This window comes from Xyrauchen texanus, unplaced genomic scaffold, assembly GCF_025860055.1.
Source record: "Xyrauchen texanus isolate HMW12.3.18 unplaced genomic scaffold, RBS_HiC_50CHRs HiC_scaffold_341, whole genome shotgun sequence".
Classification (NCBI taxonomy): domain Eukaryota; kingdom Metazoa; phylum Chordata; class Actinopteri; order Cypriniformes; family Catostomidae; genus Xyrauchen; species Xyrauchen texanus.
In genome coordinates, this window is record NW_026266309.1 from 1,789 (window position 1) to 29,199 (window position 27,411).

General features: G+C 44.9%; 6 non-coding genes and 2 pseudogenes across 6 annotated transcripts; all 8 read left to right on the top strand.

Moving 5' to 3' along the window:
• Positions 1-1,026: 1,026 nt before the first annotated feature.
• Positions 1,027-1,202, top strand: LOC127642070 (uncharacterized; annotated as a pseudogene).
• A 396-nt stretch (positions 1,203-1,598) lies between these two features.
• Positions 1,599-1,759, top strand: LOC127642067 (U1 spliceosomal RNA). The gene has a single exon (XR_007970262.1). It is a non-coding gene; the product is annotated as a U1 spliceosomal RNA (small nuclear RNA).
• Positions 1,760-8,687: 6,928 nt separating this feature from the next.
• On the top strand, positions 8,688-8,885 carry LOC127642064 (U2 spliceosomal RNA). The gene has a single exon (XR_007970260.1). It is a non-coding gene; the product is annotated as a U2 spliceosomal RNA (small nuclear RNA).
• Positions 8,886-9,280: 395 nt separating this feature from the next.
• LOC127642068 (U1 spliceosomal RNA) lies at positions 9,281-9,443 on the top strand. The gene has a single exon (XR_007970263.1). It is a non-coding gene; the product is annotated as a U1 spliceosomal RNA (small nuclear RNA).
• A 1,881-nt stretch (positions 9,444-11,324) lies between these two features.
• LOC127642066 (uncharacterized) lies at positions 11,325-11,476 on the top strand (annotated as a pseudogene).
• Positions 11,477-25,685: 14,209 nt separating this feature from the next.
• On the top strand, positions 25,686-25,868 carry LOC127642065 (U2 spliceosomal RNA). The gene has a single exon (XR_007970261.1). It is a non-coding gene; the product is annotated as a U2 spliceosomal RNA (small nuclear RNA).
• Positions 25,869-25,936: 68 nt separating this feature from the next.
• LOC127642069 (U2 spliceosomal RNA) lies at positions 25,937-26,121 on the top strand. The gene has a single exon (XR_007970264.1). It is a non-coding gene; the product is annotated as a U2 spliceosomal RNA (small nuclear RNA).
• Positions 26,122-26,516: 395 nt separating this feature from the next.
• Positions 26,517-26,680, top strand: LOC127642062 (U1 spliceosomal RNA). Its single transcript, XR_007970259.1, has one exon. It is a non-coding gene; the product is annotated as a U1 spliceosomal RNA (small nuclear RNA).
• Positions 26,681-27,411: the final 731 nt, after the last annotated feature.

The following is a 27,411-nucleotide window of genomic DNA, read 5'->3' on the forward strand; positions in this document are numbered from 1 at the left end:
TCTCTCTTGTGCAGGACCGGGAAACAGTGAGTCCAGTCCCAGGCCTCACACTAGGTGAGGCAAAAGATGTTTGGAAAAATGCTGCCCACCCAACTCTCCAGAATAGGCACAAGGACATGGCGTGGATGGTGGCCCATGAGATCCTCCCGTCAGGGCGGTGATGCACTCCAGAGGCATGGCCAAGAATCCAGTCGGCCCTCGTCCGGGTGCAGTGCCCCGGAGACAGTACGACACTTACTCTGGGAGTGCAGCGCTGCACGGGACCTGTGGGCCAAGACCGGCCCCCTGTATTTCCCGTGCCTGCCAGTGGGTAGGGTCCAGATGGATTACAAGCTCGCCATCCTTGGTGTGGGCCAGGGCTTGAAGGACTGTACTGAAAAAACTTTACCTCGCTCTGGCTCACTTTCAACTCAATCAAGGATGCCATCTGGACCACAAGAAACCTGCTGGTGGGGAAACACGTTACGGTTCCCCTCCATGCCAGCGAGCAAATGGTAACATCAAAGCTGCAGGGGTACCGGGCGCTGTTATTCGGACGGGGGGGCCGGGGTCACACGGAAGAGGTCCCGGCCGCCACCGTACTTTGGCCGCCTGTAGATGCACCCTTACCACCACCGGCTACGGGAACAGCAGGCCAGCGGGCAGGAGGAGAGGGGATTTCCTCTGAGCACAGAAGCGGCAGGTCAAGTGCCTTTCCTGGAGAGTGGGATGATGGCCAATTTGATAGGGACTCATCCCGGTCTTGAACAATAGATGGCATTTTAAATTGGCACCAATTTGTTTTATTTATTATTTTTAAAACATTACTTTTAACACACAATTGAAAAATATGGACTTTTAAGACTTTTATGATTTTAAAACTGTCTTAAAATTGACTTGTTAATTGTCCTTTTTATTTTGCAAATATTATGAAGTTGTGTGTATATGTTTTGTTTTATCGGTTTAAGTAAAATTTAAAGATTGTGTGAAAACATATTGGAAAAGAACAATTGTGGAAAAAATGAATGTCAAAGAGAAATGGTGACAATACATTTTTTTCGAAAGAAAAATCTGTTCTTATCAGTTTAATATCTGATACGTCCCCTATCCGGGGACCATATATTAAATGGATTTTTGGGCCTGGGAGATGGAAGAGGGGCTTGCTCCGTCCACTCTACGTATCGACTTGGTATTGCAGTATTTCCAGGCAGGGTGCGCTTCCCTTTCGGGGGATCAACATTTGTTATGAAAGACAGAGATCTTTGTTCATTAATTCAATAAGCGTCTGAGAGCGGGCAAATAAGGAATCTTTACTTTAGCTCTTGTTCAGGTGTGTGATTGCGTGTCCGTGAACGAACCGCCGACTCGTCGGCCGAAAGCGTAATGGTATAGTGCTGTTGTCGCTCACTCCTGAGACCACAAACTGTCACAAGGCAGAGAACTAATACACAGACTTGGTAGCAATAAAAGTTGGGGTTTAAAGTTTGTGTACACGCCTGTTTAATTGCAAAGCGCATTCATGCACTAGGAGTTGTGGATGATTTGTTTGTGTATGAGGACAACGCTGGTATGAATGGTAAAGAGGAGAATGGGCCCTCTGCCCCAAAACCCTTGCACTTATACTTACCTGGTAGGGGAGACACTATGATCATGAAGGTGGTTCACCCAGGGTGAGGCTCGGCCATTGCACTTCGGTTGTGTTGACCCTTGCGAATTCCCCAAATGTGGGAATCTCGACTGCATAATTTCTGGTAGTGGGGACTGCGTCCAGCTCTCCCCTGGTCATTCGCTTAAAAAAGAAAACTATCTCTGTTGTGTTTGTCGGGCGTGCTCTCAATTGAGGTGCTTCCCATAAACGCCAACCTGATCATTCGCTTTGCACTGTTTAGATTTTAAGACAGCATTAAACAATGTTGAAAGGCTCGCTTTTTTATACAATATTTTGAATCCTAAGCAATGGTCTTGTTTATTTCTCATTTGCATCTCCATCTGTAGAAACGAATCCTCACTTAACGTGAACACGATCAAAAACACGTTTAAATATTGTAACATTCGTATGCATGTCCCTCCGAAAAGAAAGCCTTGCGTTGTCACTGATCATTTCAACGTAAGAAACATAAACGTTAAAGTTCAATGATGCTATCTTTAAAAACCCCACAAGATGAAGAAAGACATGCTGACAACGGATTCTGCTTTCCTCCAATCTTACTGATGTTAAGAACAGTGGAAAATTCAGTCAATTAACAATTATATGAAAGCACAGGGAGGAAACAGAAGATGGACATATAAATACTGGGTTAACAAAAACTAAACGCCAGGATGTGCTTACATGTGAAAGGGATATTTCCAAAATAAAAATACAAATAAAAAAGAAAGCATTTATACTCAGTTCAGCTTTTCCCATTAAAGCTGAGGGTAAAACAGTTATTTAACATATTGTCATTATTATTATTATTATTCATAAAGGGCAACTGGACTTTGGTTGATTATTTTATGACTGAATTTTGTTTAACGAATAATGCAAGTGTCGACAACACTAATGACAAATTCTCTTTAAAGAAGAATTTTCTAATTTGCTGTCAATTCCATCACAAACTCTATACCACTAAGTATTTCAATAAATATATGTAACAGGAACTAAATGGTTTACCACCGATGACATATTTTCATGAATAATGTGAAAACAGTATAGATTAAATGTTAAATATCTCTTAGAGCAGACTCCTATTTTTCTGAACTTTGAAACTGGAATTTCTGTTACACAAGTTGAATTTTCTTGCGCTGTATCAAACTAAGACAAAGACCACACGGCATCCTCCGAGCTCACAAATAGAAATGAAGCGCTGTATCAAACTAAGACAAAGGAAATTTGGCGTTCAGCGATCCGACAGAGATAGAAATAAAGAACCGTATCTGCTACTGAAGTGGACGCCATCACCTAAACACGCAGGATTTCCTACTTGCTCACAAAGGATTTCGTCTTCACTTCAAGCTCACTGTTCAGTGTAAGAGAAAAGCGAGATTAGCCTGAATTATTAAAAGTACAGAGCCAAAGTAAACTTTGGATCCAATGGATCCGAAAAAGAAAAGAAAAGAAAAAAGCCACGATTTGCGCTCATAAGAGAATAAAAAGGTCTGTCTGGCCCCGCGTTTGATTAGCTACTCTGAAACAAGAGACTTCAGCGTCCTTCACTGAGACATAGAAACAAAGCTAGGTGTGGTGTCAGCGTTGGTTGGGCACACATTGACAATGCATACACATTGTTCCCTTTACAGGAAAAGCCAATGTGTAATATAACATTGCGAAGGGCACACAAAAACATAGCAGAAGAAAACATAAATCCCAAATGTTCAAATGTGAGTAGAAAGATCAGTTTGGCCTCCACACAGGGTTTCGCCAACGGCACTCCAGCCGCCTTCGAGCTGAGAGAAAGACATCAATAAAGTATCATTTGATCGTTTTTTGGTGGGAACAATGCTTTGCTTGTTACGCTGAAAAGTGTTGCACGCTGATATTGCATCGTGGAGTGGCATGGTCCATTTTGTTTGGTCCCGCACTGGTCCAAACCGTCCATGTCTGCTTGATAGTTTGTGACCTTTGACGCCTCACCGTGACCTCATCTCGCTTTCCGCTTTCCGCCGCCCTCTCACAGAGTGATTACGGCATCGCTCGGCCTTTTGGCTAAGATCAAGTGTAGTATCTGTTCTTATCCAGATGGAGGCGACGAGAGAGGATACACCTTTGCCGGCTACTTTGGTGCGGCTAAAAAATACTGTGAGATTGCAGGTAATGCCAGATGCTGAAACAACCTTCAAGCGTGAATTTGCACATGATTTTGTGGTTACCAAGCTTTTGAGAGAGGTCTTTGGAGTTCCAGCTACCCAGGTTTTTTGCCTCCAGGATTTTTCATCTTCTGGATTTATGGATCTGACCTTTTTTCTATTGAAGGGCTGTGTTGCTTTCTTTGAGGCTTGGGGGAAAAAGAAGGATCTCCCACCATTGAGGGGCCTGAAGATTTATCCAGCCTTTGCTCAAGACTATTTGCCACTGGTGATTCATCTCTACAATCCTTTTGTGGAGGATGGTGATGTCCTAACTTTTCTGGCGAGGTACTGTGAGTCAGTGAAGGGAGGTGAGCATTTAAAAGATCGTTATGGCATCTGGACAGGCAAGAGGAGGTACCTGGTAAAGCTACGGGCCGACCCAGCATCACCCGGGGGTCTCACACATCCTCCAGGGTCCTTTTTCATCGGTTCTAACCGAGGGTTCCTCCACTATCCAGGGCAGCCACTATACTGCCGAAGGTGTGGAGCTCAAGGCCATTTGAAGGCGGACTGCAGCGGCCAACGATGTCGCTTTTGCAGCTCAACGAGCCACATTGCATCAGAATGCCCGGAGCCCAAAAGCTGCAGCCTATGTGGGGGTGTGGACCACCTGTTCCGCACTTGCCCGACCAGGAGAAAGACATATGCCAGCCTCTTCAGGGAGGGGCCGGACCTGCAGGCAGATTTTGAAGCTCTGCTGATGAGTTTACCTGCTGAGATGGAAAGCCAGGAAGCAGGGCCATCAAACGTAGACCAAACGGATAGAGATCCTAAATGCCAGGTGGATGAAGGTTCGGGTCTTTCCGTAGAGCAAGGGAGACGTGTTGATGAGGATGTGCATCAGCTGCCACCATCCCAGGTATGGTCGGAGATAGATGTGACGGAGGTGTTCTCTGGGGTGTTCAAGGAGTCGGAGCATCCAGCAATGAAGCCTGTGGACATCCAGAAGTGGCATTCTCCTTCGGAAGGGGGTGTGAACCGACCACAGCAGGAGGCCTCAACGAGCATGTTGGCGGAGCTGGGGCAAGGACAACGTCGGCGACGGCTCTCAGAGAATTCTGGGGGTCAAGTGAGAGAGCTCAAGTGCAGTAGGGTAGGACTTTCTAGTGTGCCTCTGCACCAGGGGCTAGCTCCTGGACAGAGCTGGGGGAGATGAGTGGAGGGAGGGGGCCATTGCAGGGGAGCATGCTGAGGTGATAGTAGGAAAGAAAAGTGGGGTAGAGGAAGGAAGGTGTGTTGACCACATGCTTACTACAGGCAGGGGAGGTAATGGGGCAAGTAATGGTGAAGGGAGGAGGGTCCAGGTACGGGGTTGGTTTTGAGGGGTTCACAAGAAAAGGAAAAGGAAAGGGAAGGGGTCTTCGGGGAGGAAAGGGAGTGTTTAAGGTTTTGAATAGAAAGTAGGGGCTTAAATATTTTATTTCAATGAATTGCATAAGAGTGGGCACCCTGAACGCAAGGGGAATTAAGATGTTACAGCGAAGGACTGCAGTGTTTATTTCTTTAAAAAGACTTCCATTTGATGTTGTTTTTTTGCAAGAATGTCACCTACAAGGGCAAAGTGATGTACAATGTTTTTCTGCAGGTTGGGGACTGGGGCCATCGGTCTGGGGAGTGGGGAATGTTAGGGCAGATGGGGTGGGTATTTTGTTTTATTCTTGGGAGTTTCTGGTGGAGGCCATAAATATAATTTTCCCAGGGCGTGTGATAGTGGCAGATGTCAGATGGAGGGGGGTGGCTTTCTGTTTTGTGAATGTGTATGCACCAAGTAAGCTTGGGGAAAGGGGTGGTTTTCTGGATATCCTGGCTCCTGTTCTATACACCAACCGACTAGTGATTTTGGTTGGGGATTTTAATATGTCCTTAGACAATGCCTCTGGTAAGGTTTTGGCACAGTTGCTGGCAGACTTTTCCTCCGGGACTCATTTAGGGCCGCAGGTGGTTTAGTGCCCACCTGTACATGGCGCAACAATAGGCAGGAGGCCTCACGTTTGGATTACTTGTTTTTTCCAGCCCATGTGAAGGTGAGAAATTACACCCAGCTGCCCATGTGGTGCTCAGATCATTTTCTGGTAGGGGTTGGGGCAGAGGTAGGAGGTGTGAAAAGAGGGAGGAAAGTGTGGAGATTCAACACCTCCTATCTTAAAGATAAATCTTTCGACACAGCTCTCCAAAGGCTGCTGGTTGGCTGGAAGAACCTACGGGGTCTGTTCGACTCTCACACAGCCTGGTGGGAGGGAGTGAAGGAGAGGATATCTCTCTTTTGCCACAGCTGGGGGATTGCAAAAGCAGAGCGTAGCCGGGCTCAGGCCCGCAGGTGGTCGGAGGAGCTGCAAACTTTGTGGTCCAATGGAGCCCTGAATACAGCAGAAGGGTGGGCCAGAGCCAGGTACCTTCAGGGAGTCTTGATGGATTTTTACTGGGGCAAAGCTAAAACCTTCCTGCTGTGGTCAGGGTCCCAGAAACGCCAGTTGGATGAGAAACCAACAAAGTTTTTCTTTTCCTCAGTACGGGGTCGCCAGCAGCGTAGTAGCATTGAGGGCCTGTTAGGGCAAGGAGGAGTGGTCTCCTCTGTAGAGGGAATGTTGCAGGTGGCTGCTGAGTTGTATAGGGAGCTCTTCAGGGGTAGGGCTACTTTGAGTCACGCCACGGGGATTTCCTGGCGGGGTTGATAGATGTTTTGGACAAGGAGGAGAGTGAGGCTTTAGAAGGTCCTTTGAGCCTTCTTGAGGTTGAGGCGGCATTGCACTCTCTGAAAACGGGTACAGCTCCAGGGTGCGACGGACTCCCAGTAGAGTTCTACAAGGCCTTTTTCCCCTTGATAGGGGCAGAGCTGGTCGAAACGTACCAGGAGAGCTTGACGAAGGGGCAATTGCCTCCTACTTTGAGGACAGGTTTAGTGACCCTCCTCTACAAGAAGGGAGGAAGGAGGACCTGGAAAATTGGAGGCCGATAACCCTGCTCACTACCGACTACAAGGTGCTGGCAAAGGTTATAACTGAGCGGCTAAAAAAAGTGGTTAGCTTAGTAGTCCATCCCGATCAGACGTGCGGGGTGCCAGGTAGATCGAGTAAGCTGAACCTGGCCTTGGTCAGGGACATCATCAGCTGGGCCGAACAACGCCATCTGCCTTTGTCAATTTTGAACCTAGACCAAGAGAAGGCTTTTGATAGGGTAAGTCACCCTTTTTAATGTCCGTTCTGGAGCACCTGAGGTTTGGTCCTATCTTCAGGTCCTGGGTTATGCTTCTATATGCGGGGCCATGAGCAGAATCGAGGTGAATGGGTTCTACTCTGAGCTGGTAGAGCAGCGGAGAGGAGTAAGGCAGGGATGCCCGTTGTCCCCCTACTATATATTTTGACTCTCGAGCCCCTTATGGCGGCTCTACGATCGGCCCCTTCCTTGAAAGGAGTGCACTTACCTGGTGGTAGGGGAGCAAGTTCGAAGGTTGCAGCGTACGCTGATGACACAACGTTGTTCTTGATCTCTGAGCAGGATTTTAAAGTGGCAGATAAGATACTACATGAGTTTTGTGAGATATCTGGGGCTCACGTGAACGTGGGTAAGTCTTCTGCGATGTTCGTTGGGCATTGGGCTGGGAGAACAATAGTGCCAGGGGGATATACCTTGTGCCCTGATGGTTTAAAGGTATTGGGAATTAACTTTTTTAGGAGGAATAGTGCACAGGAGAACTGGGGGGCCAAGTTCAAAGCTGCAAAAGCAAAGGTAGTCAGATGGAGCTCAAGGAGGCTCTCATTGTGGGGTAGGTTAGAAGTGGTAAGGGGGGACCTTCTCCCCAGCTTGAACCACCTGGCATATATCTTTCCAGTCCCCTTTGGTATGGTAAGAATCTGGAGAAGCTCGTCTTTTCCTTCCTCTGGAGGAACGGAACCGAAATGGTCACCAGGGCCCAGATGTACCGCCCTCTGAAGGAAGGAGGTAGGGGAGTGCCCTGTATCCCTTTAAAAATGGAGGCCCTTTTTTCCTCCTTTGTGGCACATTTGGTGGCCCGGACCACAGAGCACAGCGCAAAGTTCCTTGCTCAGTTTTGGTTGGCCTTTCCATTGAGGTCTATGGTCCCATGGAGAGGAACAATGCCCTGGTCTGCGGATAGGCCGGAGCACTACCAAAATGTGGCGGTCTTCGTGGCAGGCAATCCCTGGTGTCTCGAAGAGTCTTTAATCTTAAGTCACAAGAAGCTGTATTGTAGGCACAGGGATGAGCTGTTAGAGGTGGGAGGGAAGAGCGCCGAGCCCTGCGGGGTAGATTGGTCCATCCTGCAACCCTCCTATTTGGTGGGGTACTGCAAGGACCTGAACTGGCTGGCTGCTTTAGGCCGGCTGCCAGCAAGGGAGCGTCTTTATAGACATGGTCAGGGAAAATCCCCACTGTGTCCAGTGGGTTGCGGGCAGGAGGAAAAGATTGAGCATGCGCTGTGGTCCTGTCCTGGAGCAACAGCATTTTGGCTTTTAGTAAGGAAGTGGTGGGAGAATTGGGGGTCCGCACATCACAAGAGATATAGTACTTAATGGGAGGGGCTGAAGGAACTGGCAAAAGATCGCAGGAGAGTAGTGTGTGGGGTAATCTCAGAGGGAAAGAATATTCTGTGGGAATGGAGAACAGAGTGCGTGAGAAAGCAGTTGCCCTGTTTTTCTACAAAGAGGTTATTTTTCTGTTTACTTGGTAAAATAGCAAAAAAGGTAATCTGTTTCAAACTGTGTTATGGTGAGAAAGAATCAAGGAGGATATGGGGGGTTATCGAGGGTAGGAGTAGGATAGCTCTTAGAAGCTAGGGGCATCACCTGGTCCTGTTTTTTGTTTCAATTCTTGAAAGTTGTCAAAGACAAGGTTTTTTGTGGAGATTTATGTATAGTTGGATTTGAATTGTAATTTGTACCAAATAAATAAAAAAAAATAAATTAAAAAAATCTGTTCTTATCAGTTTAATATCTGATACGTCCCCTATTCGGGGACCATATATTAAATGGATTTTTGTGCCTGGGAAATGGAAGAGGGGCTTGCTCCATCCACTATACGTATCGACTTGGTATTGCAGTATTTCCAGGCACAGTGCACTTCCCTTTCGGGGGATCAACATTTGTTATGAAAGGCAGAGATCTTTGTTCATTAATTCAATAAGCGTCTGAGAGCGGGCAAATGAGGAATCTTTACTTTAGCTCTTGTTCAAGTGTTTGATTGCGTATCCGTGAACGAACCGCCGACTCGTCGGCTGAAAGCGAATGGTATAGTGCTGTTGTCGTTCACTCCTGAGACCACAAACTGTCACAAGGCAGAGAACTAATACACAGACTTAGTAGCAATAAAAGTTGGGGTTTAAAGTTTGTGTACACGCCTGTTTAATTGCAAAGCGCATTCATGCACTAGGAGTTGTGGATGATTTGTTTGTGTATGAGGACAACGTTGGTATGAATGGTAAAGAGGAGAATGGGCCCTCTGCCCCAAAAACCTTGCACTTATACTTACCTGGTAGGGGAGACACTATGATCATGAAGGTGGTTCACCCAGGGTGAGGCTCGGACATTGCACTTCGGTTGTGCTGACCTTTGCGAATTCCCCAAATGTGGGAATCTCGACTGCATGATTTCTGGTAGTGGGGCACTGCGTCCAGCTCTCCCCTGGTCATTCGCTTAAAAAAGAAAACTATCTCTGTTGTGTTTGTTGGGCGTGCTCTCAATTGAGGTGCTTCCCATAAACGCCAACCTGATCATTCGTTTTGCACTGTTTAGATTTTAAGACAGCATTAAACAATGTTGAAAGACTCGCTTTCTTTTATACAATATTTTGAATCCTAAGCAATGGTCCTGTTTATTTCTCATTTGCATCTCCATCTATAGAAACGGAATCCTCACTTAACGTGAACACGTTCAAAAACACGTTTAAATATTGTAACATTCGTATGCATGTCCCTCCGTTGAAAAGAAAGCCTTGCGTTGTCACTGATCATTTCAACGTAAGAAACATACACGTTAAAGTTCAATGATGCTATCTTTAAAAACCCCACAAGATGAAGGAAGACATGCTGACAACGGATTCTGCTTTCCTCCAATTTTACTGATGTTGAGTTTAGTGGAAAATTCAGTCAATTAACAATTATATGAAAGCACAGGGAGGAAACAGAAGATGGACTTATAAATACTGGGTTAAAAAAAAACTAAACGCCAGGATGTGCTTACATGTGAAAGGGATATTTCCAAAATAAAAATAAAAATGAAAAAGAAAGCATTTATAATCAGTTGAGCTTTTCCCATTAAAGCTGAGGGTAAAACAGTTATTTAACATATTGTCATTATTATTATTATTATTCATAAAGGGCAACTCGACTTTGGTTGAGAATTTTGTTTAACTGAATAATGCAAGTGTCGACTAACACTAATGACAAATTCTCTTAAAAGAAGAATTTTCTAATTTGCTGTCAATTCCATCACAAACTCTATACCACTAAGTATTTCAATAAATATATGTAACAGGAACTAAATGGTTTACCACCGATGACATATTTTCATGAATAATGTGAAAACAGTATAGATTAAATGTTAAATATCTCTTAGAGCAGACTCCTATTTTTCTGAACTTTGAAACTGGAATTTCTGTTACACAAGTTGAATTTTCTTGCGCTGTATCAAACTGAGACAAAGACCACACGGCATCCTCCGAGCTCACAAATAGAAATGAAGCGCTGTATCAAACTAAGACAAAGGAAATTTGGCGTTCAGCGATCCGACAGAGATAGAAATAAAGAACCGTATCTGCTACTGAAGTGGACGCCATCACCTAAACACGCAGGATTTCCTACTTGCTCACAAAGGATTTCGTCTTCACTTCAAGCTCACTGTTCAGTGTAAGAGAAAAGCGAGATTAGCCTGAATTATTAAAAGTACAGAGCCAAAGTTAAACTTTGGACCCAATGGATCCGAAAAAGAAAAGAAAAGAAAAAAGCCACGATTTGCGTTCATAAGAGATTAAAAAGGTCTGTCTGGCCCCCGCGTTTGATTAGCTACTCTGAAACAAGAGACTTCAGCGTCCTTCACTGAGACATAGAAACAAAGCTAGGTGTGGTGTCAGCGTTGGTTGGGCACACATTGACAATGCATACACATTGTTCCCTTTTACACGAAAAGCCAATGTGTAATATAACATTGCGAAGGGCACACAAAAATATAGCAGAAGAAAACATACATCCCAAATGTTCACATTTGAGTAGATCAGTTTGGCCTCCACACGGGGTTTCGGCCAACGGCACTCCAGCGGCCTTGGAGCTGAGAGAAAGACATCAATAAAGTATCATTTGATCGTTTTTTGGTGGGAACAATGCTTTGCTTGTTACGCTGAAAAGTGTTGCGCGCTAATATTGCATCGTGGAGTGGCATGGTCCATTTTGTTTGGTCCCGCACTGGTCAAACCGTCCATGTCTACTTGATAGTTTGTGACCTTTGACGCTCTCACCGTGACCTCATCTCGCTTTTCCGTTTCCGGCCATCCTCTCACAGAGTGATTACGGCATCGCTTCTCGGCCTTTTGGCTAAGATCATGTGTAGTATCTGTTCTTATCCAGATGGAGGCGACGAGAGAGGATACACCTTTGCCGGCTACTTTGGTGCGGCTAAAAAATACTGTGAGATTGCAGGTAATGCCAGATGCTGAAACAACCTTCAAGCGTGAATTTGGACGTGATTTTGTGGTTACCAAGCTTTTGAGAAAGGTCTTTGGAGTTCCAGCTACCCAGGTTTTTTGCCTCCAGGATTTTTCATCTTCTGGATTTATGGATCTGACCTTTTTTCTATTGAAGGACTGTGTTGCTTTCTTTGAGGCTTGGGGGAAAAAGAAGGATCTCCCACCATTGAGGGGCCTGAAGATTTATCCAGCCTTTGCTCAAGACTATTTGCCACTGGTGATTCATCTCTACAATCCTTTTGTGGAGGATGGTGATGTCCTAACTTTTCTGGCGAGGTACTGTGAGTCAGTGAATGGAGGAGAGCATTTAAAAGATCGTTATGGCATCTGGACAGGCAAGAGGAGGTACCTGGTAAAGCTACGGGCCGACCCAGCATCACCCGGGGGTCTCACACATCCTCCAGGGTCCTTTTTCATCGGTTCTAACCGAGGGTTCCTCCACTATCCAGGGCAGCCACTATACTGCCGAAGGTGTGGAGCTCAAGGCCATTTGAAGGCGGACTGCAGCGGCCAACAATGTCAGCTTTTGCAGCTCAGCGAGCCACATTGCATCAGAATGCCCGGAGCCCAAAAGCTGCAGCCTATGTGGGGTGTGGACCACCTGTTCCGCACTTGCCCGACCAGGAGAAAGACATATGCCAGCCTCTTCAGGGAGGGGCCGGACCTGCAGGCAGACTTTGAAGCTCTGCTGACGAGTTTACCTGCTGAGATGGAAAGCCAGGAAGCAGGGCCATCAAACGTAGACCAAACGGATAGCGATTCTAAATGCCAGGTGGATGAAGGTTCGGGTCTTTCCGTAGAGCAAGGGAGACGTGTTGATGAGGATGTGCATCAGCTGCCACCATCCCAGGTATGGTCGGAGATAGATGTGACAGAGGTGTTCTCTGGGGTGTTCAAGGAGTCGGAGCATCCAGCAATGAAGCCTGTGGACATCCAGAAGTGGCATTCTCCTTCGGAAGGGGGTGTGAACCGACCACAGCAGGAGGCCTCAACGAGCATGTTGGCGGAGCTGGGGCAAGGACAACGTCGGCGACGGCTCTCAGAGAATTCTGGGGGTCAAGTGAGAGAGCTCAAGTGCAGTAGGGTAGGACTTTCTAGTGTGCCTCTGCACCAGGGGCTAGCTCCTGGACAGAGCTGGGGGAGATGAGTGGAGGGAGGGGGCCATTGCAGGGGAGCATGCTGAGGTGATAGTAGGAAAGAAAAGTGGGGTAGAGGAAGGAAGGTGTGTTGACCACATGCTTACTACAGGCAGGGGAGGTAATGGGGCAAGTAATGGTGAAGGGGAGGAGGGTCAAGGTACGGGGGTTGGTTTTGAGGGGTTCACAAGAAAAGGAAAAGGAAAGGGGAAGGGGTCTTCGGGGAGGAAAGGGAGTGTTTAAGGTTTTGAATAGAAAGTAGGGGCTTAAATATTTTATTTCAATGAATTGCATAAGAGTGGGCACCCTGAACGCAAGGGGAATTAAGATGTTACAGCGAAGGACTGCAGTGTTTATTTCTTTAAAAAGACTTCCATTTGATGTTGTTTTTTTGCAAGAATGTCACCTACAAGGGCATGATGTACAATGTTTTTCTGCAGGTTGGGGACTGGGGCCATCAGTCTGGGGAGTGGGGAATGTTAGGGCAGATGGGGTGGGTATTTTGTTTTATTCTTGGGAGTTTCTGGTGGAGGCCATAAATATAATTTTCCCAGGGCGTGTGATAGTGGCAGATGTCAGATGGAGGGGGGTGGCTTTCCGTTTTGTGAATGTGTATGCACCAAGTAAGCTTGGGAAAAGGGGTGGTTTTCTGGATATCCTGGCTCCTGTTCTATACACCAACCGACTAGTGATTTTGGGTGGGGATTTTAATATGTCCTTAGACAATGCCTCTGGTAAGGTTTTGGCACAGTTGCTGGCAGACTTTTCCCTCCGGGACTCATTTAGGGCCGCAGGTGGTTTAGTGCCCACCTGTACATGGCGCAACAATAGGCAGGAGGCCTCACGTTTGGATTACTTGTTTTTTCCAGCCCATGTGAAGGCGAGAAATTACACCCAGCTGCCCATGTGGTGCTCAGATCATTTTCTGGTAGGGGTTGGGGCAGAGATAGGAGGTGTGAAAAGAGGGAGGAAAGTGTGGAGATTCAACACCTCCTATCTTAAAGATAAATCTTTCGACACAGCTCTCCAAAGGCTGCTGGTTGGCTGGAAGAACCTACGGGGTCTGTTCGACTCTCACACAGCCTGGTGGGAGGGAGTGAAGGAGAGGATATCTCTCTTTTGCCACAGCTGGGGGATTGCAAAAGCAGAGCGTAGCCGGGCTCAGGCCGCAGGTGGTCGGAGGAGCTGCAAACTTTGTGGTCCAATGGAGCCCTGAATACAGCAGAAGGGTGGGCCAGAGCCAGGTACCTTCAGGGAGTCTTGATGGATTTTGGCAAAGCTAAAACCTTCCTGCTGTGGTCAGGGTCCCAGAAACGCCAGTTGGATGAGAAACCAACAAAGTTTTTCTTTTCCTCAGTACGGGGTCGTCAGCAGCGTAGTAGCATTGAGGGCCTGTTAGGGCAAGGAGGAGTGGTCTCCTCTGTAGAGGGAATGTTGCAGGTGGCTGCTGAGTTCTATAGGGAGCTCTTCAGGGGTAGGGCTACTTTGAGTCACGCCACGGGGGATTTCCTGGCGGGTTGATAGATGTTTTGGACAAGGAGGAGTGTGAGGCTTTAGAAGGTCCATTGAGCCTTCTTGAGGTTGAGGCGGCATTGCACTCTCTGAAAACGGGTACAGCTCCAGGGTGCGACGGACTCCCAGTAGAGTTCTACAAGGCCTTTTTCCCCTTGATAGGGGCAGAGCTGGTCGAAACGTACCAGGAGAGCTTGACGAAGGGGCAATTGCCTCCTACTTTGAGGACAGGTTTAGTGACCCTCCTCTACAAGAAGGGGAGGAAGGAGGACCTGGAAAATTGGAGGCCAATAACCCTGCTCACTACCGACTACAAGGTGCTGGCAAAGGTTATAACTGAGCTGGCTAAAAAAGTGGTTAGCTTAGTAGTCCATCCCGATCAGACGTGCGGGGTGCCAGGTAGATCGAGTAAGCTGAACCTGGCCTTGGTCAGGGACATCATCAGCTGGGCCGAACAACGTCATCTGCCTTTGTCAATTTTGAACCTAGACCAAGAGAAGGCTTTTGATAGGGTAAGTCACCCTTTTTTAATGTCCGTTCTGGAGCACCTGAGGTTTGGTCCTATCTTCAGGTCCTGGGTTATGCTTCTATATGCGGGGGCCATGAGCAGAATCGAGGTGAATGGGTTCTACTCTGAGCTGGTAGAGCAGCGGAGAGGAGTAAGGCAGGGATGCCCGTTGTCCCCCCTACTATATATTTTGACTCTCGAGCCCCTTATGGCGGCTCTACGATCGGCCCCTTCCTTGAAAGGAGTGCACTTACCTGGTGGTAGGGGAGCAAGTGCGAAGGTTGCAGCGTACGCTGATGACACAACGTTGTTCTTGACCTCTGAGCAGGATTTTAAAGTGGCAGATAAGATACTGCATGAGTTTTGTGAGATATCTGGGGCTCGCGTGAACGTGGGTAAGTCTTCTGCGATGTTCGTTGGGCATTGGGCTGGGAGAACAATAGTGCCAGGGGGATATACCTTGTGCCCTGATGGTTTAAAGGTATTGGGAATTAACTTTTTTAGGAGGAATAGTGCACAGGAGAACTGGGGGGCCAAGTTCAAAGCTGCAAAAGCAAAGGTAGTCAGATGGAGCTCAAGGAGGCTCTCATTGTGGGGTAGGTTAGAAGTGGTAAGGGGGGGACCTTCTCCCCAGCTTGAACCACCTGGCATATATCTTTCCAGTCCCCTTTTGGTATGGTAAGAAACTGGAGAAGCTCGTCTTTTCCTTCCTCTGGAGGAACGGAACCGAAATGGTCGCCAGGGCCCAGATGTACCGCCCTCTGAAGGAAGGAGGTAGGGGAGTGCCCTGTATCCCTTTAAAAATGGAGGCCCTTTTTTCCTCCTTTGCGGCACATTTGGTGGCCCGGACCACAGAGCACAGCGCAAAGTTCCTTGCTCAGTTTTGGTTGGCCTTTCCATTGAGGTCTATGGTCCCATGGAGAGGAACAATGCCCTGGTCTGCGGATAGGCCGGAGCACTACCAAAATGTGGCGGTCTTCGTGGCAGGCAATCCCTGGTGTCTCGAAGAGTCTTTAATCTTAAGTCACAAGAAGCTGTATTGTAGGCACAGGGATGAGCTGTTAGAGGTGGGAGGGAAGAGCGCGCAGCCCTGCGGGGTAGATTGGTCCATCCTGCAACCCTCCTATTTGGTGGGGTACTGCAAGGACCTGAACTGGCTGGCTGCTTTAGGCCGGCTGCCAGCAAGGGAGGTCTTTATAGACATGGTCAGGGAAAATCCCCACTGTGTCCAGTGGGTTGTGGGCAGGAGGAAAAGATTGAGCATGCGCTGTGGTCCTGTCCTGGAGCAACAGCATTTTGGCTTTTAGTAAGGAAGTGGTGGGAGAATTGGGGGGGTCCGCACATCACGAGAGATATAGTACTTAATGGGGAGGGGCTGAAGGAACTGGCAAAAGATCGCAGGAGAGTAGTGTGTGGGGTAATCTCAGAGGGAAAGAATATTCTGTGGGAATGGAGAACAGAATGCGTGAGAAAGCAGTTGCCCTGTTTTTCTACAAAGAGGTTATTTTTCTGTTTACTTGGTAAAATAGCAAAAAAGGTAATCTGTTTCAAACTGTGTTATGGTGAGGAAGAATCAAGGAGGATATGGGGGGGGGGTTATCGAGGGTAGGAGTAGGATAGCTCTTAGAAGCTAGGGGCATCACCTGGTCCTGTTTTTTGTTTCAGTTCTTGAAAGTTGTCAAAGACAAGGTTTTTTTGTGGAGATTTATGTATAGTTGGATTTGAATTGTAATTTGTACCAAATAAAATAAATAAATAAATAAATAAAAAAAAATCTGTTTGTAGCGGGTAATAACTCACTAATGGACCAGGAAAATAAAATCAGAAGACTGCACGATACGTAACGGAGGTGGTGGTGATGCTGAGAAACAGTCAGAGACAAAAGGTAAGTTGAACCATAAAAGGTAGCTTTACTTTGAGTACTTAGTGTTTTTTTCCTCTTTAGTATTTTTCTTTTTTACCTCAATCACAAAATAACAAAACACAATGACAGGAAAAAAAAAATACAATAAGCTATATATCTCCTGGGTGCACCCTCTAAATAACTTTTCAGTATATCAATAATCACAATCACATCCAATGTATTCAAGTGAACACAAATGAAAGACAAAACAAAACAAAATCACCAGTGGTATTACATATAACCCACTGAAATAATTTCTTCAAGTTCAGATGGAATATCAATTGGAATATTGATCAGTGTTAAACTTTCCCAATTGCACTCTTGAGATGCTTCAGTCCCAAGGGAAAAGAAAAATATATCAGTCTCTGAAAATGTTCTCTTACTTATCTGAGTAGAAATAACGAAATGAAAAATTGTCCTTTCCTCGAAGTTCGTGATCCTTCAGAATCGAAGTGGGAGGCTCGCCATCAATTAGGGAAATCCATCTTGAAAGAACATTCACACACAAGAAAAAAACCTGGCCTGATCACAGACCAGAATATGCATTCAATATTGTATATCAATAATGATTTACAATTAAATATATAACACAGGAAACAAATAAAATACATATATATGCATACCATCATCCTAACAAATGACATTGTACTCAATTACCTGTCTATTCACTTTTTCCTCTTTTTTATTCTTCCACAGGCACGCAGCAACCAAAATGGCGTCAGCAGTGAACACTTAATACACCATGGGGTCTGACACAACCACACTGCAAATGAACAATCCAACCCATACAACATCAGAATATAACACAATTTTGTCTCATATGCATAAAACAAATAAACAGCTATTACATACAATGTGTTGTCATTCGCTTTTAAGACTATTTATAACATTGGTAAACTCACCGAGTCAAAATGTAAACTCTGAAGTGCCCGATTGACACAATCACACTGGATCATCCACTATCTTGTAGTTACCCTCTGATTTATTCAGTTTTTGTGAACTTTGAACAGTTTAAGAACTATATTTGTTCAATTTTAACACACTCTCGTCGCCAGATCAGATATCTCTGTCGCTCTGCATCTCTCGTCTAATCTGCACAATGCTATTCGCAAGCAAGGGCGCTGAGCCAGCAACCAAACTCTCCGATTGGTGGATACTCATCTCTTAACTCAATTCAGATATATATTTATAAATATATTTTCTTTTAGAATTTCACATGTATGAATAATCATAACATTCCATTCAAGCTACATAAAAATAAATAATATCTGTAAAACAATTATTTAACCAGGGTTACACTTTCCCCCTGAAATCATGCAAGCCCCTTTGCATGCTCTGAGTGGCTGATTAGTCACTACATTTGGTGAAACATCAGGTAAAATGGAAAGGGCACCTGGATTTTCAACACCATTGAGGGAGCTAACAAGGGCAGTGCTTAAACCCTGAAACAAAGACTGAACAACAAACGACAGGGGGTTTCCAAGTTGAAAGTAGGTAAGTCTCTCAGGTTCCCCTCTCTGCCTACTAGAGCATCTGAGCGGAATATCCGAATTATGCCCCCCCTCAATTTCTGGCTGTTGTTCTCTCCCTTCAACAGGAACATCTGATATTTCAGCATAGTTTGTCACTTCAACTTCATCTTCACTTTGGACAGGAAGGTTCTTTTCTGTTTCAGTTTGGTCCTCGTCAAGTATATTACTTGTTTCAGGAACCCTTGGAGCATCAACAGGTGAATCGTCAACTGGAATATCAACAGGTAAGTATTCATCTGGGGCATCAACAGGTGAGTGTTCCACTGGATTATCAACATCAGAAGGTTCTTGTCTAGTTGAGTCAGCATCTAAAGGAACATCCACAGTTTCCTTTGATCTATAGATGTCATGGACTGTAGAGAACCGTACTGTTTCCACAACTGGTAAAGCATTATACCTTCCATTAAGATCTTCCTCCTCTGGGTCAGCTGAATGAGTCATCATCCGATGGTGGAACACCAGGGTTCTGGCGTGTTCTGGGTTTAGAAGTAGGTTTGGGCAAGGTAGGGCTTGAAACTTCTGGTGTTGGTAAGAACCCACAAGGGAGCAGAAGGTCTCTGTGAAGTGTACGGAGAGGACCATCCTTGCTCTCAGGACGAACTGTGTAGACTGGCAAGTCAGCTGCTCGCTTTACTACTACATACACCTCGGACTCCCACTTGTCTGCTAACTTGTGCTTACCACGCAGCCGAACATTTCTCACCAACACTCGATCATTGACTTCCAAGGAGGAATTTGTCACACCTTTGTCGAACCTGGTTTTGTTCCGCACTGCACTCTTTAATGCTCTACAGGAGGCAAGCAAATAGCTTTCTTCCAGATGAGACCTTAGATGCTTGACATATTCGGAATGGGATTTCTGTGGACTGTCTTGATATGGCAACCCAAAGACAAGGTCAACAGGCAAACGAGGTTTGCGCCCAAACATCAATTCATAGGGGGTAAACCCTGTAACTTCGTGCTTCGTGCAATTATATGCATGGACTAATGGTTTGACAAAATCCCTCCAATGAGTTTTGTCTTTCTCTTCTAATGTGCCAAGCATATTCAGCAGAGTCCTGTTGAAGCGTTCCACAGGATTTCCCCTAGGATGGTAAGGCGTTGTTCGAATTTTCTTAATGTCTGATATCTCACAAAGTTCTTTGATTGTGCGGGACTCGAAATCTGGGCCCTGGTCACTATGAAGGCGTTCAGGGAACCCATAGTGCACAATAAAATTCTCCCAAAGACACTTTGCTACTGTTCTCGCCTTTTGATTTGGGGTAGGGATTGCCACAGCATACTTAGTGAAAAAATCTGTGATCACTAAGATATCTCTTGTGTTGCTTCTGTCTGGTTCCAATGAGAGGAAGTCCATACAAACTAATTGTAATGGTCTGGTGGCCTGGATGTTGACCAAGGGTGCAGCTTTTTGAGGTAAGGACTTCCTTCAGCACACAACGACCACATGTCCTGACCTTCTGTTCTACCTCAGCAGCCATTTTTGGCCAGTAGAACCGGGATCTGACCAGATCCAAGGTTCTCTCCATCCCCATGTGACCCATACTATCATGTAAACTGCTCATCACAGTGGATCTTAGCTCTTCAGGAAGCACTAGCTGGTAAGTGACGGAATCCTTATCTATCCGTCTCCTGTAAAGTGTTCCGTCCTTTACCTCAAGGCGGTTCCATTCTTTTAGGAAATAGGAAAGACCAGGAAGTTCCTTCCTTACCATTGGTGAAGGTCTCTCTCCCAACTCCAAGTGCAAAATCACCTCTTGAAGAACTGGATCGGCTCTTTGTTTATCACCAAGGTCTTTTGAAAGGTGAGGTATAACAGGGAAACAATCAGAACTATCTTCTTGTTCATAACAGTCGGGTACAGCATCGGAACGTAGTGCAAGGGAGTTTACGAGAGCAATGCCTGGCCCGACATCAGCTGATTGCCTAACAAGGTGCTTCTCACAGATGGCCTTGACTACATCATTCGTAGCGCTGACAGAATCTTCTGTGGCGGTAAGCTGATGCTGTATGAACTGTTGGATCCTTTCATGCTCCTTTTGTGACAAGGGGTTTTCTGGAAAAGGCTCCTGAGGTCGCCTTGAAAGGCTATCGGCATCAATGTTCAGCTTGCCCGCCCTGTACTGCAACTTGAAGGAGAAAGTGGAAAGAGCTGCAAGCCACCGATAACTAGTAGCATCTAATCTTGCAGTGGTAAGAACATGCGTGAGAGGGTTGCTATCAGTAATGACAGTGAATTGGCTGCCATAAAGGTAATCACAAAACTTTTCAGTTACTGCCCATTTAAGAGCAAGGAATTCAAGTTTGTGAGCAGGATACCTTGACTCACTGTGCGACAGCCCTCTGCTCGCGAATGCAATTGCACGCATCTGCCCACCTTGTTCCTGATACAGTGCAGCTCCTAAACCCTTGGTGCTGGCATCTGTATGAAGTAGGGGAGTTTGGGGTCAGCATAACCCAGAACAGGTGCGCTAGTTAGCTTCCCAATAATGGACTGAAAAGCTTCCTCACAAAGAGGCGTCCAACGACTCCCAAAGGGCTCCTTAGGATTGTAGTACTGACCCTTTTTGTCACTCTTTTTACCACTTTTCCTTAACGGTGGATACCCTGAAGTAAGATCATTGAGTGGTTTCACAATCCTTGAATAATCCCTAATGAACCGGCGATAGTAGCCGGAAAAACCCAAAAATGATCTCAGTTCTTTTAGATTCATGGGACTCGGCCAGGTTTTTAAGGCTTGTATCTTTTCAGGATCTGTTTTTACTCCCTGCTCCGACACAATATGTCCTAGATAGCGAACGGAGGTTTGGAAAAATTTACATTTCTCCAGAGAAAGTTTTAGTCCGTACTCCTTGAGGCGAGATAGAACATTTAATAGCTGTCTCTCATGCTCCTCTGGAGTGTCAGAGAATATTATCAGATCGTCCAAAAAGACCAATACTTCCTTTAGATTAATGTCCCCCATACACTTCTCCATCAATCTTTGGAAAGTACTTGGTGCGTTGGTGACACCTTGGGGCATACGACTGAATTCCCAAAACCCCAATGGACAGACAAAGGCGGTTTTGGGTTTGTCAGACTCCTCAACTTCTATCTGATAATATCCCGATTTCAAATCTAGTACGGAGAACCATCTGGAACCTGTCAGAGCAGAAAAAGTTTCCTCAAGATTGGGTAGTGCATACGCATCCTTCACTGTCTGGAGGTTTAACTTCCTATAATCAATACACAGCCAGTATATCTCCGTTTTCTTTCTCACCACCACTATGGGTGAGGAAAAGGGTGACTCGGACTCTCGTATGACTCCACTTGCTAGCAGGTCACGCAGATGCTTGCGGACTGCCTCAATATCTTGTGGGTGGATTGGTCGTGCTCTGTGTTTAAAAGGAGTTTCATTGTTCAGGTTTATGCGATGTTTCACCTTCTGGGTGTGCCCAAAGTCCAAATCATGCTGACTGAAAACTTCTGGCATTTCTCTGAGCTTGTTAGTGATACGGTCCTTCCATTCCTGTGATAATGGGGACTCACCAAAATTTAAGGTGAAATTGAGCTCCTGGGCAGGTGGGTGCTTATCTGTCAAAGAGGTGTTTGGAGGAGGAAGTACTGATTTGATCGCATGAAGTTCTGCCACTATACACCTTGGTGGGATAGCTATATCATGTTTGGTTTCATTTGTGAGCACCACTGGTAAATGGTAAGGCTGAGTCTTAGAAAGGGTAAGTAGGCAGCGTTTCACAAATACCCCACCAGGCAAAGATGAGTTAGATGGATGCTCTACCACAACACACTTATCAACCCCACAGGATACTGCAACGGAACCTTCCACAACTACTGTCTGACCTGCAGCCATGACCTCAGGTACTTTACTTTTCAACCGCACATGACCAAGAACACCATTTGAGTTTTGTTTCCGTCTTGTTTCAAGTGTGCTCAAAACCACTCTGTAACCAAATGAAGACGGTTGGTACGTTGGGGAGTTTGCTTTCAAATGTTGCTCATAGAGAACATCCAAGGTGTTTGTGCCTATTAAAACCAATGGTTGATTGTGAGATTTCACATCAGGTACTACTAAGGCTACGGTAGGAACCTCAACACTCACACCCAGGAACTCCTCAGGAAAGGTAATGTCTACTTCTATATAGCCTTCATATGGGACAAATAGACCATTGGCGCCTTCTACTTCCAAGATGTCATTGATGGAGTTAATGGAGTACTCTGAGAGATGCTGCTCATAAAAGGACTTGGGGACTGTTGTGACTTGCGATCCAGTGTCCAATAGACAATGACACTTTTCACCGGCTATGCTGACCTCTGCAATGCACCTAGCACCGACTAAACCCTTTGGCAGGCTAGCGCTTTGCTTACTAGAAGATTGATATTTGTTTGAAACATGTTTAACAGTGGGACGGTTTACTTTAAATTCAGCCCCTGTCTGTCCCACAACAAGGGCTGGCTTTAGTTTAAATCAAGGTTGGGTGTGGGGTTCTGAGCGTCCCACTGAAGCTGCTTCTCTTTTAGGAGCTTGCGTTTGGTAATGACAAGTGCAGGGTTAGGTTCAGAAGTACAAGAAGATGCAACGTGGCCATCCTCGCCACATGTAAAACAGTACCATGGCCTCGGCCTGCCTGTTGGTTTCTTATTGACTGGATTCGCACTCACATTACCGGCAGTTCCTACCTTCGTTTTGTACTGTTTGTCTGCTGCTTCTTGCAATGGGAATTTCTTCTGGGTTTTTGGTTTGGTCATAAGATTGGTTAACTGACTTTGTAGCTTAGCAATCTGTTTCTTGAGCTCTTGTGTTTCAGTGGCAAGTGAAACCACTCCTGGAACTTCTCTTTGCTCAGGTTCTGCAGAGACCCACGTTCGTTGGGAATGCATCAGAGCTCTCTGTTTAGAAGACCCAAGATGCTGCTTCATATGAGTGACCTTTGCTGTATGCTTGTCCTCTTCTGTGCGTAGCATGAGCAGAAACTGCGCAAAAGGAGGGGGACGGTTACGCTTTTGCTCTAGCTGCAGATCAGTAATCAAATCATTATCCCAGCAGCCTCTACAAAACTGCTTGAGAAGGTGCCGGTCTGCCTCATCAGGAGTAATACCACCTCTTTTGATAGTCACCCTCAAGGCTGTCTGCAATCTATACAGGTAAGCGGATGGTTTCTCACCGGCGTCCTGGAGGGTATTCATAAATCTTGCTAGGAGTTCATCCCCATCTTCAACAATGCCAAAAGCAGAATCTAGCAACTGAAGGTAAGCTGAAGATGGAGCTTCAGGGCTTAGATGTTTTATGATATCAGCTGCAGGTGGCAAAAGACTGTCCACTATCTTCCTGGACACATGCAGATCAGATAAACCAGGGTCTTTCAGAACAAGCTCAACACTGGAGCGCCAAGTATCATAATCAACCTCATTTCCAGGTCTAGGACCTTTACCGAAGAACACCCTGAGCCTTGACTGTACTGGCCCTTGGGCAGCCACTTCACCACTCCTCACAACATGTTCGACAATGAGCTTCTGAACTTCAGGTGGACTGAGTATTTGTTGAGAGGGAAAGACAGGTGGACCATTCGATTTAACAGTTCTGTGCTGTGACTGTGGTTCCTCTACCTGACTTGGCTTAACAGGTGCTGCTTCAACACACTCGCCAGGGAGTTTTTGCCCATTAGGGTTTCCATCTCCAGCCTCAAGTTCAGTGGATGCTGGTGTGAGCTCTACGCTCATTTGAGATAGCATCTGACTCAACACAGCCTCAAAATTGGTTCCACTCAGTTTTGCTATTTCTTTCAGTTCTTCAAGGTAAGATTTAGTGACAGTACTGCCCAATTGGTGTGTAAAGACACTAGATAATGCCCTCACGTGATAAGTGATATCTATATCACTGGACAGCTGGTGAGTATAAGGCAGCTGGGGTTCTAACATTTCCAAGGCTTGACCACTGTTATATTCAATTATTGTGCTCTGGTAAAACTCTGATTCTTTGTCACTAATGAAAATGGTTTTGGCAAAAGAACCATACCTTTTCAGGATGTCAATTAACTCATCATCACTTTCGGTTTTCGTCAAGCCACTAACAATCACAGAGTTGGGAACTTTAATACCCTCGGCCTCAACTATATCCATTTTTGTTCGTTAAGGGTCAAAAGATGCTAATTTAATCGTTTAAATCACAGCTGTTAATACTCAGACACAGCGCCACCTGGCTGGCTCGCCACAGTTGTAACGGGCAATAATTCACTAATGGACCAGGAAAATAAAATCAGAAGACTGCACGATATGTAACGGAGGTGGTGGTGATGCTGAGAAACAGTCAGAGACAAAAGGTAAGTTGAACCATAAAAGGTAGCTTTACTTTGAGTACTTAAGTGTTTTATTCCTCTTTAGTATTTTTCTTTTTTACCTCAATCACAAAATAACAAAACACAATGACAGGAAAAAAAAAATACAATAAGCTATATATCTCCTGGGTGCACCCTCTAAATAACTTTTCGTATATCAATAATCACAATCACATCCAATGTATTCAAGTGAACACAAATGAAAGACAAAACAAAACAAAATCACCAGTGGTATTACATATAACCCACTGAAATAATTTCTTCAAGTTCAGATGGAATATCAATTGGAATATTGATCAGTGTTAAACTTTCCCAATTGCACTCTTGAGATGCTTCAGTCCCAAGGGAAAAGAAAAATATATCAGTCTCTGAAAATGTTCTCTTACTTATCTGAGTAGAAATAACGAAATGAAAAATTGTCCTTTCCTCTAAGTTCGTGATCCTTCAGAATCGAAGTGGGAGGCTCAGCCATCAATTAGGGAAATCCATCTTGAAAGAACATTCACACACAAGAAAAAAACCTGGCCTGATCACAGACCAGAATATGCATTCAATATTGTATATCAATAATGATTTACAATTAAATATATAACTCAGGAAACAAATAAAATACATATATATGCATACCATCATCCTAACAAATGACATTGTACTCAATTACCTGTCTATTCACTTTTTCCTCTTTTTTATTCTTCCACAGGCACGCGCAACCAAAATGGCGTCAGCAGTGAACACTTAATACACCATGCGGTCTGACACAACCACACTGCAAATGAACAATCCAACCCATACAACATCAGAATATAACACAATTTTGTCTCATATGCATAAAACAAATAAACAGCTATTACATACAATGTGTTGTCATTCGCTTTTAAGACTATTTATAACATTGGTAAACTCACCGAGTCAAAATGTAAACTCTGAAGTGCCCGATTGACACAATCACACTGGATCATCCACTATCTTGTAGTTACCCTCTGATTTATTCGGTTTTTGTGAACTTTGAACAGTTTAAGAACTATATTTGTTCAATTTTAACACACTCTCGTCGCCAGATCAGATATCTCTGTCGCTCTGCATCTCTCGTCTAATCTGCACAATGCTATTCGCAAGCAAGGGCTGGAGCCAGCAACCAAACTCTCCGATTGGTGGATACTCATCTCTTAACTCAATTCAGATATATATTTATAAATATATTTTCTTTTAGAATTTCACATGTATGAATAATCATAACATTCCATTCAAGCTACATAAAAATAAATAATATCTGTAAAACAATTATTTAACCAGGGTTACATGTTCTTATCAGTTTAATATCTGATACGTCCCCTATTCGGGGACCATATATTAAATGGATTTTTGGGCCTGGGAGATGGAAGAGGGGCTTGCTCCATCCACTGTGGATACTCATCTCTTAACTCAATTCAGATATATATTTATAAATATATTTTCTTTTAGAATTTCACATGTATGAATAATCATAACATTCCATTCAAGCTACATAAAAATAAATAATATCTGTAAAACAATTATTTAACCAGGGTTACATGTTCTTATCAGTTTAATATCTGATACGTCCCCTATTCGGGGACCATATATTAAATGGATTTTTGGGCCTGGGAGATGGAAGAGGGGCTTGCTCCATCCACTCTACGTATCGACTTGGTATTACAGTATTTCCAGGCACGGTGCGCTTCCCTTTCGGGGGATCAACATTTGTTATGAAAGGCAGAGATCTTTGTTCATTAATTCAATAAGCGTCTGAGAGCGGGCAAATGAGGAATCTTTACTTTAGCTCTTGTTCAGGTGTGTGATTGCGTGTCCGTGAACGAAACGCCGACTCGTCGGCTGAAAGCGAATGGTATAGTGCTGTTGTCGTTCACTCCTGAGACCACAAACTGTCACAAGGCAGAGAACTAATACACAGACTTGGTAGCAATAAAAGTTGGGGTTTAAAGTTTGTGTACACGCCTGTTTAATTGCAAAGCGCATTCATGCACTAGGAGTTGTGGATGAATTGTTTGTGTATGAGGACAACGTTGGTATGAATGGTAAAGAGGAGAATGGGCCCTCTGCCCCAAAAACCTTGCACTTATACATACCTGGTAGGGGAGACACTATGATCATGAAGGTGGTTCACCCAGGGTGAGGCTCGGACATTGCACTTCGGTTGTGCTGACCTTTGCGAATTCCCCAAATGTGGGAATCTCGACTGCATGATTTCTGGTAGTGGGGCACTGCGTCCGCGCTCTCCCCTGGTCATTCGTTTAAAAAAAGAAAACTATCTCTGTTGTGTTTGTTGGGCGTGCTCTCAATTGAGGTGCTTCCCATAAACGCCAACCTGATCATTCGTTTTGCACTGTTTAGATTTTAAGACAGCATTAAACAATGTTGAAAGACTCGCTTTCTTTTATACAATATTTTGAATCCTAAGCAATGGTCCTGTTTATTTCTCATTTGCATCTCCATCTATAGAAACGGAATCCTCACTTAACGTGAACACGTTCAAAAACACGTTTAAATATTGTAACATTCGTATGCATTATAGCTCTCTTCGCGACAACACTGACACAGGTCGTTCTTTGCAACGGGCGTTTATTGCTGTGGGCACATCTGGTCTCTTTGGTACATCCAAACTTTGTTCAACAGTTCTGTACGCCGTGAGAACTACATTGTAAATGAACAATACAAATAAATCAATACATTATACATTATAGCTTAGCAGAGAAAATACAAACAGCATCCAGATTAATAAGGACAATATAATAGTACCTCGTTGGCCGCTTGTCATGAAAAAGAGGTTACTAAATTCTTTGCAGTCTCTTGAAAGTCCATTTGACCGTCTGCATTAACTTCAAACAACACATTTGCAACTTTGATGCAGTTTAACAAAACCTCGAAGCCATCTGCTCCGCTAGAATCCAAAGCAGTGTGTCGACTTAAACCGTTGTAGCGGTAACACAGACAGAAAACATTAGTTCCGGGACAA